At 37.9% G+C, this 12,222-nt stretch overlaps 1 protein-coding gene across 4 annotated transcripts in view; it reads right to left on the reverse strand.

Annotated features, from left to right (window-relative positions):
- ttk (zinc finger and BTB domain-containing protein ttk) overlaps window positions 1-11,888 on the reverse strand; it is a 119,117-nt gene extending 107,229 nt beyond the window's left edge. The window contains exon 1 of one of the 4 annotated variants that reach the window (XM_073977866.1): window positions 10,953-11,804. The gene's annotated coding sequence lies outside the window, so the exon portion shown is untranslated. Of the gene's footprint in view, window positions 1-2,808; window positions 3,246-10,952 lie in introns of those variants that run through there. The other 3 variants (XM_073977884.1, XM_073977955.1, XM_073977962.1) reach the window with 3 other exon arrangements.
- Between the last annotated feature and the right edge of the window lie 334 nt (window positions 11,889-12,222).

The following is a 12,222-nucleotide window of genomic DNA, read 5'->3' on the forward strand; positions in this document are numbered from 1 at the left end:
AAAAGGTGCTTCTATAGACCCATTCTGAAAGAAAGGGTGCTTCTATAGACCCATTCTGAAAGAAAAGGTGCTTCTATAGACCCACTCTGAAAGAAAGGTGCTTCTATAGACCCATTCTGAAAGAAAAGGTGCTTCTATAGACCCATTATGAAAGAAAGGGTGCTTCTATAGACCCATTCTGAAAGAAAAGGTGCTTCTATAGACCCATTCTGAAAGAAAGGGTGCTTCTATAGACCCATTCTGAAAGAAAGGGTGCCTCTATGGACACTTTCTGAAAGAAGGGGTGCTTCTATAGACGCATTCTGAAAGAAAGGGTGCTCCTATAGACCCATTCTGAAAGAAAGGGTACTTCTATAGACCCATTTTGAAAGAAAGGTTGCATCTATAGACCCATTCTGAAAGAAAAGGTGCTTCTATAGACCCTTTCTGAAAGAAGGGGTGCTTCTATAGACCCATTCTGAAAGAAAAGGTGCTTCTATAGACCCATTCTGAAAGAAAGGGTGCTTCTATAGACCCATTCTGAAAGAAAAGGTGCTTCTATAGACCCACTCTGAAAGAAAGGGTGCTTCTATAGACCCATTCTGAAAGAAAGGGTGCTTCTATAGACCCATTCTGAGACAAAGGGTGCTTCTATAGACCCATTCTGAAAGAAAGGGTGCTTCTATAGACCCATTCTGAAAGAAAGGGTGCTTCTATAGACCCATTCTGAAAAAAAGGGTACTTCTATAGACCCATTCTGAAAGAAAGGGTACTTCTATAGACCCATTCTGAAAGAAAGGGTGCTTCTATGGACCCTTTCTGAAAGAAAAAGTGCTTCTATGGACCCTTTCTGAAAGAGTGCTTCTATAGACCCATTCTGAAAGAAAGGGTGCTTCTATAGACCCATTCTGAAAGAAAGGGTGCTTCTATAGACCCATTCTGAAAGAAAGGGTACTTCTATAGACCCATTTTGAAAGAAAGGTTGCATCTATGGGCCCTTTCTGAAAGAAAGGGTGCCTCTATGGACCCTTTCTGAAAGAAGGGGTGCTTCTATAGACCCATTCTGAAAGAAAAGGTGCTTCTATAGACCCATTCTGAAAGAAAGGGTGCTTCTATAGACCCATTCTGAAAGAAAAGGTGCTTCTATAGACCCACTCTGAAAGAAAGGGTGCTTCTATAGACCCATTCTGAAAGAAAAGGTGCTTCTATAGACCCATTCTGAAAGAAAGGGTGCTTCTATAGACCCATTCTGAAAGAAAAGGTGCTTCTATAGACCCATTCTGAAAGAAAGGGTGCTTCTATAGACCCATTCTGAAAGAAAGGGTGCCTCTATGGACACTTTCTGAAAGAAGGGGTGCTTCTATAGACGCATTCTGAAAGAAAGGGTGCTCCTATAGACCCATTCTGAAAGAAAGGGTACTTCTATAGACCCATTTTGAAAGAAAGGTTGCATCTATGGGCCCTTTCTGAAAGAAAGGGTGCCTCTATGGACCCTTTCTGAAAGAAGGGGTGCTTCTATAGACCCATTCTGAAAGAAAAGGTGCTTATATAGACCCATTCTGAAAGAAAGCGTGCTTCTATAGACCCATTCTGAAAGAAAGGGTGCCTCTATGGACACTTTCTTAAAGAAGGGGTGCTTCTATAGACGCATTCTGAAAGAAAGGGTACTTCTATAGACCCATTTTGAAAGAAAGGTTGCATCTATAGACCCATTTTGAAAGAAAGGTTGCATCTATAGACCCATTCTGAAAGAAAAGTTGCTTCTATAGACCCATTCTGAAAGAAAGGGTGCCTCTATGGACCCTTTCTTAAAGAAAGCTTGCTTCTATAGACCCATTCTGAAAGAAAAGGTGCTTCTGTAGACCCATTCCGAAAGAAAGGGTGCTTCTATAGACCCATTCTGAACGTAAGGGTGCTTCTATAGACCCATTCTGAAAGAAAGGGTGCTTCTATAAACCCTTTTTGAGAAAAAGGGTGCTTCTATAAACCATTTTTGAGAAAAAGGTTGCATCTATAGACCCTTTTTGAGAAAAAGGGTGCTTCTATAGATCCTTTCTGAAAGAACGGTTGCTTCTATAGATCCTTTCTGAAAGAACGGGTGCTTCTATAGATCCTTTCTGAAAGAACGGGTGCTTCTATGGATCCTTTCTGAAAGAACGGATGCTTCTATAGATCCTTTCTGAAAGAAAGGGTGCTTCTATAGATCCTTTCTGAAAGAACGGGTGCTTCTATAGATCCTTTCTGAAAGAACGGGTGCTTCTATAGATCCTTTCTGAAAGAACGGGTGCTTCTACAGATCCTTTCTGAAAGAACGGGTGCTTCTATCCAACCTTTCTGAAAGAAAATCTGCTTCTATATACCCATTCTGAAAAAAAGGGTGCTCCTATAGATCCTTTCTGCAAGAAAGGGTGCTTCTGTAGATCCATTTTGAAATAAAGGGTGATTCTATAGGCCCATTTTGAAATAAAGGGTGATTCTATAGGCCCATTCTGAAAACAAGGCGGCTTCTATAGACCCCTTTTTATAAGAAAGGGTACTTCTGTAGACCCTTTCTGAAACAAAAGGGTGCTTCTATAGACCCATTCTGAAAGAAAGGGTCTATAGACCCATTCTTAAAAAAAGGTTGCTTTGAGTTCCGAGAAACAGCCCATACTGGGTTTGACTCTATTTTTTATGTCACTGTCTGAGGGTATATCTCCGTCGGTAAACCCGTCTCACGGTGTTTTACTTGTTAAATGAACAGTCTATCTGATGGTATTTATTAATTCTTGAAATATATTCCTAAAAAAATACTTCCAATTCACGTATGATATATGTAACTCTACTTACCTGTTATTTGCACAAATCAGTTGAGACTATTTAAAAGAACCAACAACATACATACATATTTTTTGGGAATTCAATTTCCTTTGAGTCAATAAAAATTTAATTGAGAACACAAACACTTGAGAATTTTCAGCAGCTTTTAATACACTCACAGTTATTTTTTCTTTATAAAAAAATTACACTAAAAATCCACTAAAACTAAATTTAACGATATTGCAATTGTTGTTGATAAGCTATTTCCCATAGCGTGTTGATTTCCTTCACACAATTACAACGAAACATCGAGTAAACCTCCTGAAATTCGTACTGAATCGTAGGGATCTCCCCACAGCAACTGAATAACTGAATGGCTGGCTAGCTGTGTGACATTTTGAATGGGGACGTCTACGATGCGATTACATATGGATGAGAATGTTGGTTGGTCGTTTGCCGAATGTCCCTGCAATGCATTGCTGTCGGTTGCTGCTACAGCGACGACAGCAGTCGTTGCAGCAGCGAAGGCACAATTACTCCTCTCTCTATGTACGATTACATACGAAAAATAATAAGTGTGCAGGTATTGGTGTGTATTTGCACGACCCCAAAAGGTGGCGTATACCTTATTTTTTGCAAAACGAATGATGGGAGCCTACACGGCGAACGTCAGTCACGTCGTTTTGTTGCTTACAGCAGCAACAGTTGTTGTTGTTATTGTTGGATGTGTGAGAAAAGGCAAACGACGAAGGAAAATATTCATAATTGCAAAGAAAAAAAAAACGAAGCTCTTATGAAAGCTTTGTACGATGATTTCGACCTTTCAATGCAAGGAGAATGAGAGAGCCACCCCAAATAAAATAAGGAGAATAACTGCAGAGCACCAATCGTATGTGAGTTTTTGCCTTGATTTTACAAATGCATTGGGGTGGTGACGGTGCAGCAATCCAAGCAGGAGGTCTCTGTTTTTAAATGGCACAATTGTGAATATGCATTCCTTTTGTAAAATGTCGGCCTTTGGTGGCCTGTACAATAGGGTGGATGGAGATACATAACTGCATATTGATTTATAAAATTCCAATTTTTAATTGAATATAAATTGTAAATGTTTCATTTTTCATATACAGTGAGCCAAGCAAATGTTATTATATCCTCAGCCTAATTGCTAAGGAGGGAGGGATACACTTTAATACGATCAAAAATGTTTTAGACCTCAAGTATGTATGTTTGGCAGAAATCCGTTTTAGAAAATTTGAAGTCGATTTAGCCGTGTCCGTTCGTCTGTCCGTCGATCAATCGATTTTTACCAAATTTTGCACCTCGCATTATTTTGTCCAAACTTAGATCTAGTTCGAAAATGAGCCATATATATCAACTCCTTCAGGTACATCCAGGTATCTACTTACTGAGATAACTGCCCCAAAACTGAAAAAAACCCTGCCGGCACGGTCTTATGAGGAGGATAAGGTTAGATTAGGGGATTTGCAGCCACCTACTACGTGCCTAAGAAATTCGGAGGCCTTTCGGTCCATTGTGATCATCCAAAAAATTAGATAGGAAAGAAGGCAAGGAGGTATTTTATATAAATATAAAAAATAATTTTAGAGTAGTGATGATGATAAATTAAATTAAATCTTTGAGGGACAAAAAAGCAACTAGGCCTGACGAGATACCTTCAGAAATATTAAAACTCATTGATGGAAACAACTTACAACTATTTACCAAACTTTTTAACCATATATATGACGCAGGACAATTTCCACAAGACTGTGACTATAGATTCATAAGCCTTATGAGTCATGCATTAAAGATATTCCTTAAAATAATTCATAATAGGATATATGAACAATGCGAGAAATCAATGGGAGATACACAATTCGGATTTAAGGAAGGAAAAGGCACACCAGAGGCTATCCAAGTTCTTATATAACAAGTAAAAAAGTATCAGTCGGCTTTGCCGACAGAGATGTACCCTCAGCCTGTGCAAATTGAAACACTTTTGGTCGTATGAACCGACAAAAATGTTGATTAGGATTAAAGTTCAAAAATTTTGCGGAAAGGTACTTAAAGGAATGGACCGACATAGACCATGGGGGTGTCATAGGGGGTTTTTACACACTTCGGGCTGTTTTCTCAAGAAGTATGGACTTGCCCCTGAAACAACTTTTACCATCGTAATTGAGGCAGCGAATGCAAGTTGCTTCAACAAAAATCAAAGTGATTCGATAGCAGGTCTTAAAGTGAACTTATCCGAAATTTTGTGTGGGAAGTGCCGGATGGAGTGGACAAATATAGTCCATATTCGAACCTGATCTATATCTGGTAGATATTATGAGAATGTGTAAACTATGGACCAAATCGGTCACTCCCATCAACAGTTATCGTGCGCACAATTTTTCCGAATATTTTTGAACTTTTGTGGGGTAGGTACCTGAAGGAGTGGACCGATATGGCTTATCTACGAACTTATAGTAAGTTTGGAAACAATATTACGAAGGCCAAATTTTGGCCGGAATCGGCATTTCCGTTCGAGAATTATCTTGCGCTTCCACCCATAAACATGGTGTCATAGGGTTTGTTTTTCAACTTTCAGGCTATTTTTTCAGGAAGTATGGTCTTGCCCTTGTACCTTCGTATAGGGGACAGTGAATACAAGATGTTACAACAAAAACCAAGGCGATTCGAGAGCAGGTCCTAAACTGAACTTTTCCGAAATTTTGTGTGGGAGGTACTCGAAGGAGTTTACCGATTGAGTCCATATTGGAACCTCATCTAAGTCTGGTAGAAATTTCATAATGTGCAAAGTATGGACCAAATCGGTTACTCCCTTCAAGAGTTATCGTACGCACAAATTTTCCGAACATTTTCGAACTTTTGTGGGGGAGTACCGGAAGGAGTGGACCAATATAATCCATCTATGAACTTGAACTTAGTTTAGACAAAATATTACGAAAGCCAAATTTTGGACCGAATCGGCAGATCCGTTCGAGAGTTATCTTGCGCTCCAACCACTACACACGGTGTCATAGGGTTTTTTGTAACTTTCAGGCTATTCTCTCAGGAAGTATGGACTTGCCCCTAATGAAGCTTATAGCGTCGTATAGAGGACAGCGAATACAACTTGCGTAAACAAAAATCAAAGCGATTCGAGACCAGGTCCTAAACTGAACTTTTCGGAAATTTTGTGTGGGAGGTACCCGAAGGTGTGGACCGATTGAGTCCATATTGGAAACTCATCTAAGTTTGGCAGAAATTACACGATGAGCAAAGTATGGACCAAATCGGTTATTGCCTACAAGAGTTATCGTGCGCCCAATTTTTGCGACAATTTTTGAACATTTGTGGGGGAGGTACCTGAAGAAGTGGACCTATATGGCCCATCTTCGAACTTAAATCGAATCTGGACAAAATATTTCGATACCCAAAATTTGAACCGAATCGATTGATCCGTTCGAGAGTTATCGTGCGCACCAGCCAGCCAGACAGACAGACGGACGGACGGACATTGTTAGATCGACTCAAAATTGTCTGTCGTACAAACATACTAGCTCATATATATATGTTCGCCCGATTTCAGGTATTTGCTGCACTAAACACGCTATATACGTCCGATTTTGATGAAATTTGGAATGTTTGACTGAATTCGGTCTAGAAATAAGTGTGCCAAATTATATCGAAATCGGTTCCGATTTGGATATAGCTCCCATATATATTTTCGGCCGATTTCACGTATTTTCTGTACCAAACACGCTATATATTTCCGATTTCGATGAAATTTGGAATGTGTGACCGAATTCAGTCTAGAAATAAATGTGCCAAATTATATAGAAATCGGTTCAGATTTGGATATAGCTCCCATATATATTTTCGGCCGATTTCACGTTTTTTCTGTACCAAACACGCTATATATTTCCGATTTCGATGAAATTTGGAATGTGTGACTGAATTCAGTCTAGAAATAAATGTGCCAAATTATATCGAAATCGGTTCAGATTTGGATATAGCACCCATATATATTTTCGGCCGATTTCGTGTATTTTCTGCTCCAAACACGATATATAAGTCCGATTTCAATGATATTTGGAATGTGTGACTGAATTCGGTCTGGAAATAAATGTGCCAAATTATATCAAAATCGTTTAAGATCTGGATATAGCTCCGATTTATATTTTACATATTCACAGTGGTGTAGGGTATCATATAGTCGGCCCCGCCCGACTTTGATCCTTTCCTTACTGGTTTTCCGTAAATTGAGCACTTATTGGGCAACTCAATGGATTTTGTAGACAAAAGCTTTAATGATTAGATTTGTTTGATGCTATGGCTGTAATCTCGAACAATATATAATGATTGGTATCCCATAAATTTGTGTATTTTGATCCTTGAGCCCACTTTAAGCCAGTTTACATTAGCCCTTTATGTAAGGATCGGCCAAAAAAGCGTATCTATAAGGAATTTATTCCTCGACGAAATGATATTTGGAAGTCCTCAGGATGTTAACTTTGTGTATACAATCAATTTCGCTTCTATTCAACAAATTTTTAAAACGTGATCGGTTGAAATGTACTTTTGCACCATTTTGTGATATGCAGGCTGGGTTTACACTGTGGTTGTATACGTCGTACTATATTTTTCAATATAAACTTACGTTTTTCACACGAAAATACTTCATTTAGGTTAGTTCCATTAGAAAACTGTGTAATATACGATGCAAAACCTAATAAACATAATCGTAGGCCAACTTCAAAAGTTTGTCTTTAAAGTTTACTTCTTCACAAAGCGTGTGAAAAAATGTCTCATAAGTGAAAATCATCCAATTTTTCAAAAATGAACAAAATAATTGTTCTGCGTGAAGTTAAGATGCTGAGGACCTCAAAACATTATTTGATCGAGAAATTAATGCCTTATAGATATGCTTTTTTGGGCGATACTTACGTAAAGAGTTAATGGAAACCGGCTATAACTTGGCTCAAGGATCAAAATACACAAATTTGTGTGATACCGATCATTATATATTGTTCGAGATAACAGTATGAGCATCAATAAACTCTAATCACTAGGTTTTGTATGCAAAATCCATTGAGTAACCCAATAAGTGCTCAATTTACGGGAACAAATTCTGCAAGGACAATCGCCTGTTTCTTGGCTACCTCCAAAGGACTTTTGTTTTCAAACAGCAATCAAATCTCATAAAATCTATTGGATTTACTACTGTTAACTAAAATATTGACAATTTTGATCCTAAACTCAACTAAAAATATTTTTATTGTCCTTTTTCTTCCGCACTCCTATTTTTGGAACAACTAATTTGAAGGCGATTTATATTGTTGGTGTAAACAGTAAATAATTTAAAAAAAAAAAATTCCACATTTCTCCTAATGAATTGACTGTTGGGATGTCAACAATGTTAAATAAATACAAAATAGGCCAAAATGGAGAAGTTTAACCATGTTTATTTGACCATTCCCTTGGTGTGAATGAGCACTCCTATTATTTTGAACACAGCTGTACCCTCCTTAGGCTAAAGGCTGAGGGTATAAAAATGCTTCTTGAAATATTTTGTCAGAGTATATATTAAACTGTATTGGAGATAAGACACATATTTGTCGAACTCCTTTGGATATCATTATTTTTTCTGTTGTATCTCCGTTGACATCAATTTGGGCAGTTTGATGACAGTATAAACTTTTTATGCATCTTATTTCTTTGTCTGAACTTCCCGACATTTTTATACCCTCAGCCTTTAGGCTAAAGAGGGTATTTACACTTTGATACGACCAAAAATGTGCCTCATCGAAATAATGGTTTTAGACCCCTAGTATGTTTGTACGATATCCGTTTCAGACAATTTTGAGTAGATCTAGCAATGTCCGTCCGTCTGTCTGTCTGGCAGGCTGGTGCGCACGATAACTCTCGAACGGATCAATCGATTCGGTTCAAATTTTGGGTATCGAATTTTTTGTCCAGATTTGATTTAAGTTCGAAGATGGGCCATATCGGTTTACTTCTTCAGGTACCTCCCCCACAAAAGTTCAAAAATGTTCGGAAAAATTGTCCGCACGATAACTCTTGAAGGGAGTAACCGAATTAGCCCATACTTTGCACATCGTGACATTTCTACCAGACATAGATGAGGTTCTAATATGGACCCTATTGGTTCACTCTTTCGGATACCTCCCACACAAAATTTTGCTTAAGTGCAGTTTAAGGCCTGCTCTCGAATCGCTTTGATTTTTGTTGCAGCCACTTGTATTCACTACCCCCATTACGACGATATAATTTTTTTCAGGAGCAAGTCCATATATCCTCAGAAATCAGCACGAAAACTGCAAACAACCCATATAATACCATGTGTCGTAGTTGGAGTGCACGATAACTCTCGAACGGATCAACATATTTGGTTAAAATGTTGGGTCTTTCAATATTTTGTCCAAACTTAGTTTAAATTTGAAGTTAGACCATATCGGTCCACTCCTTCCGGTACCTCCCCCACAACGGTTCAAAATTTTTCGCCAAGATTGTGGGCATGATAACTTTAGGAGGGAATAACCGAATTGAGCCAAACTTTGCTATTGGTAATATTACTTTCAGGCATAGATCGAGTTCTAATATGACCTATATCGGTCCACTCATTTGAGTACCTCCCACACAAAATTTGGAAAAAGTATAGTTTAACAACTCCTCTCTGATCTTATTAATTTGTGACGCAGCAGGTTGCACTTGCGGCCCCTGTTACGACGTTGTAGTTTTTTTCGTGGGAAAGTCCATACTTCCTGAAATAATGACCCAAAAAGGTCCAGAAAATCCTACCGGCACCACCTAAACTGGCTAATGTGTAAAATAACCCTTTAAGAGAGAAATCGATTTAGCTCAAACTTCGCAAATTGAAAAGTAAAATTGTAATATATTTAAATTCAGAAAATTAAGTACAACATATTTAAATATTTCCTACAGATTTGTATTAGGTCCGAATATGTACTACATCGGATCACTCCTATGGGTACACCCTACCCAAAGTTTGGAAAAAAATGCACTCGTCTTGGATCATTCTGAATTTTGTTGCAACATGTAGTTTTTTGCGGCCCTTTCCATCCTGGAAAATTTTCCCAACAGCTTTTTTTCTTCGGGTACGTGGCTGAGGGTATATCTCTGTCGGCTCAGCTGACTGATACTTTCTTACTTGTTTTATTTGTCCTTCTGTATCAGAAGATTTTGATCATCAATATTTGTCATCGGAATCTTTGACAAGTTGATGGTGGCTTAGAACGCTAAGACGCCTGCAACCGTGTCACTTGGTTGTTGGAGTCCCAGGTTCGAATGCCAGCCTGGCTCATGCTGAAATAATTTTTTTTTGTTTTGCCTTATTAAGGCGAAGGTCATTTTTATTTATTTTTTGAATTTATTTTATTTATTTATTCACAAACACAATGTTCTTTTTTTTCTGAATAGATTTTTGACAATTTGAAAATAAACCTTATTCATCGGATTGAATGGGTTTCATTTTGAAAATCAAAGTTATTTTGATTTTCCTCAATCCATAAAATTCACACACACATTGTCATATTTTGAAAAATTTACGTATACTACTACAAATGTTGACATCAAAATTTGATAGTGTATGGCCCGCTTTATAGCAGAGAAGGCCTTCGCAGTCATCTTTTATGGTGGAGAAGGCCTCCTCAGAGGTCGTCTATAGCAAAGAATGCCTCTACGGTGGTCTTCTATGAAATATAAAGCCTCCAAAGGGGTCTTCCATAGCTGAGAAGACCTCCACGGGTGTTTTCTATGCAAAAGCAGACTTCAATAGGAGTCTTCTATAGAACAGAAAACCTCCGTAGGACACTTCTGTAGAATAATGACTACCTATTTGCAAATTATGTATTATCGTCGACAAAGAAATTTCAACTCGATCCAAGCTAAGTGGTTAAATTCAACTTATAGTACGTTTACATATAGCCGGATTTAACAAACCCACTGGGTTTCAAATGTCAATTACTTTGCGTATACGTCAAATAAATCCTCATTAAGAAGGTTAACCCTGCAAAAGGCTATAATATAAACATGGCCTTACATAAAATTGATATTTAAACAGAAATTTTCTATTTTGTTTTGTAGAGTATCATTTCGTGTTCAACATTTGAAAGTGTCCACCCTAATGTAAATTATGCCTTTACCTTTTAAGGGGTTTGTTGTTTGAAAACTGCTGCAATGTTGATGTTGTTGTTATTTATGAGATACACTTGCACATATATTTTGGGGAGAGGATTTTCTTCTTATCTCCTTTCTTTTCCTTTTTTGACACTTGTCAGAATATTATTTGTAATTATTTATTTATTTTAACTTTACTTTTGTTTTAGACACGATTATTTACAATTTTTAAACATTTTAGGGGTTTTGACCAGAGTCGTTCCGACACTTGTTTAAACATTTGAAATCAACTTTATTTGAACATTTTTGAGAGATTAAATTAATTAAGATTTGAATTATTTTATAATTTGCAATTTCATTCTTTGTTTCTTTGGGGCTTTGGAGGATAATTTGTTTGCATTTTAAATTTCACTTATCCATTGAATACACAACGTGGTGATGATGGACGATACGACCGACGATTTCGAAGTTACCACGAAGACCCGTTATCAGCACCGAACATGATCTGGATGTGCTGCCTGCCCGTCTGTTGTTGCGAATACCAATGCACCGCCGTTTAATGGATGCAACGAAAAAAGAAATTCAAGTAATTTCTGAACGAAATGAAACAGAAAACCCAACCGAACAGAACGCAAAGAATGTGAAAAAAGAACGATTCAAGTGTGCGAGGGAATTAATGACTGGCAAAAAAAAAAAAAAACGACGGCACAATCACCAACAATAACTGGAGGGCCGGCCAGCCCGGCAAAAAATAACAAACCAAACAACAACAAAACCAATAAATAAAAACAATAATAAAAGTGTGAAATGAGAACAGTTATTAAATTTGGGGCGCAAAATTGTTACAAACACACACAGCGACACACACGCTCATGCCCAAGTCCAAGCGGATCTTAAAGCAATACTTGTGGAAAATCCGCAAATAAAAGACAAGAAGCAAGCAGTAAGCAGATTTTAATAATAACCTGGTTAAGTGGCAGAAGAGAACATATTGGCACGTTTCTCCAAATCTCGACAACAATAAACCCTTAACATATGAGCCAGCCAAAAACAGAGAACAAATAGGCTCACTGGGCCCCCAAATGTCAATATCCCCCCCAGAAGAAAATTATTAACTCTCCCTCTGTGTTTATGCAAAACAATTGCACTTTGCTTTTTTCTCTCCAAAAAAGAGGGTCACTTTTTCATTGCTTGGGTACGTTATTGCAATCCCTACGAGAGAGACACTTCCTCTCATTCCGATAGTTCCATGCAATTGCATTCGGTTGCAAAGGTTTCCATACGACCCCACCAACC

This window comes from Musca autumnalis, unplaced genomic scaffold (assembly GCF_047663935.1).
Source record: "Musca autumnalis isolate F117 unplaced genomic scaffold, ASM4766393v1 scaffold_1, whole genome shotgun sequence".
In the NCBI taxonomy this organism is placed as follows: Eukaryota; Metazoa; Arthropoda; class Insecta; order Diptera; family Muscidae; genus Musca; species Musca autumnalis.